The sequence below is a fragment of the Fukomys damarensis genome, unplaced genomic scaffold (genome assembly GCF_012274545.1).
Source record: "Fukomys damarensis isolate Sample0158 unplaced genomic scaffold, DMR_v1.0_HiC HiC_scaffold_11, whole genome shotgun sequence".
NCBI classification, from domain to species: Eukaryota; Metazoa; Chordata; class Mammalia; order Rodentia; family Bathyergidae; genus Fukomys; species Fukomys damarensis.
In genome coordinates, this window is record NW_022900923.1 from 43,249,241 (window position 1) to 43,252,939 (window position 3,699).

Genomic DNA, 3,699 nt, shown 5'->3' on the forward strand with positions numbered 1-3,699 from the left:
TTTTCCCTTATTACCCTTCCCCTACCCAGCCCACCTTCCCTACACCTTTAGCTCCTTTCTTCCCATTTCTAAATGAGCCTCTCTTTTAAATTGCAAGTGTCGGGATATTTTGTCCCGGTGGTGAAAAGCTAATACGGTGTTTTTTTACCAAATAGAAATGTGTCGTTTTTATGAGTATGGTCTTTTCTTTTAGTCTTTTATGACTTCTGGATGTAGGCCCTGCTTAGATTTTGCATGTGTCGAGGTTATAAAAATATACTCACACATATTCTTTTGGTATTTGTATAGGTTCAGTTTTATTTTAGTTATTTGGTATTATGGTTTATATCTAGATGTCCCCTCCAACCCTCATGTGCTCATAGATGGATTTTTGAGAGGGCTGGACCATGAGCGTGTGAGTGCGGTTTAAGAGTTTGCTATACCTGGATGGGTCCACTGATGGGATTATCATAGTTCTGAGTGGGGACAATGGGAGGGCACACCCAGGGCCCGGGTGGCATCACCCAAAAGGCTTGTTGCCTGGGTGGGATAAAAGGGAAAGGGAAGGGTTTCCTACCCTCCTCGGCCACGCCACCCTGTGTAGGAGCCAGTCATCTACAGACTGAAACTTCTACAAACTCTGAGCCAAAATAAACCTTTCCTCCTTTAACTGGTGGGTGTTGGTATTTTGTCCCAGTGAAAAGAAAAATAACTTAGATATTTGGTGATGTAGAACAAATTTCAACTTCAGAAAAGATTTTGTTTTATTCACTTAACAATGTAGTTGAGGTTTCCTCTTCAGCCGTTTATAAAAACCATCTTCTTTTTATTCTGTGAACTGTCTTTCTATCACACTAATTATTCTAATGCATTAGCCAGCCACCGAATACAGATAGTTTCTGTCTAGTGTGCCATTACAAATAACGTAAGAGAGGCCTCTACCTTTCACCTCAGAGGCCTCTAATTCAGCTGGAGGATTCTGAACTATCTCTGCTTACAAATCCCTCAGGGGTCTTGCTAAAATTCAGTCGGATTCAGCATGTCTGGGGTGGAGCCTGGGGTCCCGCGTTTCTAGTGAGGTCCCGGGTGACATTATGATGCTGATATGTGGGTCTCAGCTTCCTCATATGCAACCCACCGTCGGGGTGGGGGGGAGCTCTCCTGAGCCATCTTTTCCCGGCTCTGGATCGCTGCATCCAGGTTCTTTGTGCTAAGTCACAGCTGGGTTTCCTGGCTTTAGGTCCTGGGTACAGAGGGAGGAAGTGTGAATCCTCACTTCCCAGCCCTTCAGGCTCCTGTCAGCCTGTGCGTGGTCCCTCCCCCAGGCTGGTCGTCTCTCCTCCCGCAGCTCCAGGGTCCTGTGAGCGGTGAGGAGGTCACAGAGGGAGGCGGGTCGTGCACTCCCTGCTGCCGGCTGTCCGAGTAAGAGTTCTCGGAGCTGGAGGTCAGATCCAAGCCTTCATCTCCCTCCTCTGACAAATACACGCAAATAACCGCAGAACACGGACGACCACAGACTGTAGTATAATCAGGAGAACAAGACGAGTTTTCACGTTTATCATCTTTGCTTTTAATATAATTTGCCGCATGGTGAGTTGTCACTGACGGTTATGTTTACCAACTGGCTTGCCATGTTTGGAAACGTATCTTCTCTCAGGAGTCTGTACGAGCCAGCTCCACCTGCTCAGCCCGTTTGGAAAGCTGGAGACCGCCCTCGTTGTGGAGCCTCCGGGAGGACACCAGCCGGGCTGTCTTTGGAGGCCCCTTGCTTCCCGCTGCATTTGAGACCCTTTCTGTCCAGCCAGGCTCCACGCTTCCAGTTGTGGTGTTTTGCTGCCCCCTGGTGGCAGCTCTCGCCCTCTGCAGCTTCCCCGGAGTTCTATGGACTGCAGAACCAGGACCGCAGTGGGATCAGAGAGACACCGGCGGTGAAACTGTCTATTCCGCTCCAGACTTGTGGGACCCAGGGGGAGCCAGGTCATACACCCAGGGCCTCAAGCTCAGCGGCTCCCTCCGCATCCTCAAAGTCGAGGGTTCTCATGGACCTTTGCAGGTCCCGCACCGGGGTGAAATGGGGAAGCCGAACACAGTCCCCCAGTGGCCAGTGCACCTGCACGCGGCTCCATCCGGCGCATCTGAGAGAGAATTGAGGATCGAACTCAGAACCTGGGCACTGAGCTACATCCCCAGCCCCTCCTTTTTTTTTTAATGATTCGAGATGAAGTCTCATTAAATTGCTAAATTGTTCTGGCTGGGCTCGGACTTGAGATCCTCCTGCCTCAGCCTCCCAGCGTGCTAGGATTGCAAGTATGTACCACCACGCCAGGCTTGCTCAGAGGAATTCTGACTGGACAGCTGTAGTGGGTGGTGGTTTTGTTTGTTTTGCTGTGGGGTGCCACGAGAAAGCCTCTCCAGGCACACGCACAACAACCTGGGCTTCGGCCATCTTAGAGCCACTGAGGGGTGGGGGCGTTAGCACAGGCCCTCTGGCCAGAACAAGCCTGGGGGAGGGGCCCTGGGGCTCCCTTGAACCTGTGGCCTTCAAGCCGCACTGAGCAAGACCACCAGTAGGAAACACATTTCATGAGGGAGCTAAAAGCGGAGGGCCTCGACTACAGAGAAGGTTCAGGGAAGAATACGTACCCTTCCAGTGTGTAAGGAATCAGACAATGCTCCTTATTCTGTCCTTAAAATAAAAAGCCACAAGTTAATCAATAAAATCGACAGCCTGGATCTCTACCTATGCGCCAGGTTTCATTCCAATGGGGGGGGGCAAGAAAGAACGAACTTGCCCCCTAGCAAATCAAGGACCGCCAGTCCCGGATCTGGAAGCTCGGGCCTGAGCTCTCCTCCCCTCGTTCCGAGGCCTCACTGGGCTCCGCCCCAGGCTTCCGTGCAAAGGAAGCCTTGGGGCCCAGCCGCCGCGGTCCCCATCCCTCTTGGGTCCTCCCTGATGAACTTCTCTTATCCCACCACTAGGAGGCAGCAAAGAGAAGCAAACGGCGCTGCGGGCCTGGAGGGAAAAGGGCGTGGCGGGCGAGGCCCTCGGAAGATTCAGCGTTTTCCCTGAATTTGACCGAAGACCTTTGGAGCTTCCAAAATTTATAGATCTTACCTGACGCCATACGGGTTGGACCAGTGTTGATGGAAATTTAAATCCATACACACTCCCTAGAAGGTATTTTGGCAAAATTTTTTAAAAAGTCAAATCCCCTGATCCAGAAATTCTAATAGGAATTTAGTATACGATGCTAATCATATATACAAAGATAGCCACCGCAAGGTTTTATAGGTTAGTGGGAAAGTCTAAATAGCATCAGTGTGGGATTAGTTTTGAATTTCTAGCAGAACCACAAAAAATGTCACCTTACGCCACCCGTAGGTATAATCGAGCAGACAGTGAAAAGTGGCTTAGGAGCGAGTACAGGTGTCTGACTCCATCTGCAACAAGCGACCCTAAAAAAGGGGGTCGTTCAGAGTCTCCGGGAGAGTTTCTCAGACCGCACAGCCACCCCGATGCCACACCAGGACCCTGGGGCGACCCAGCCTTCAGGACGCGCGGGCCGGGCCTGTTTCAGTGCATGCGCGTGGGGTGTGCAGGGAGCGGAGCAGACGTCTGAGTGGTGAGATTTTCAGGTGCTTTGAAATAATAACGCCTAGGATAATTACGACGAAGTGGTGTGTCGCGCCGTTTACCCGTTGAAGGACGTCTGGGCCTTT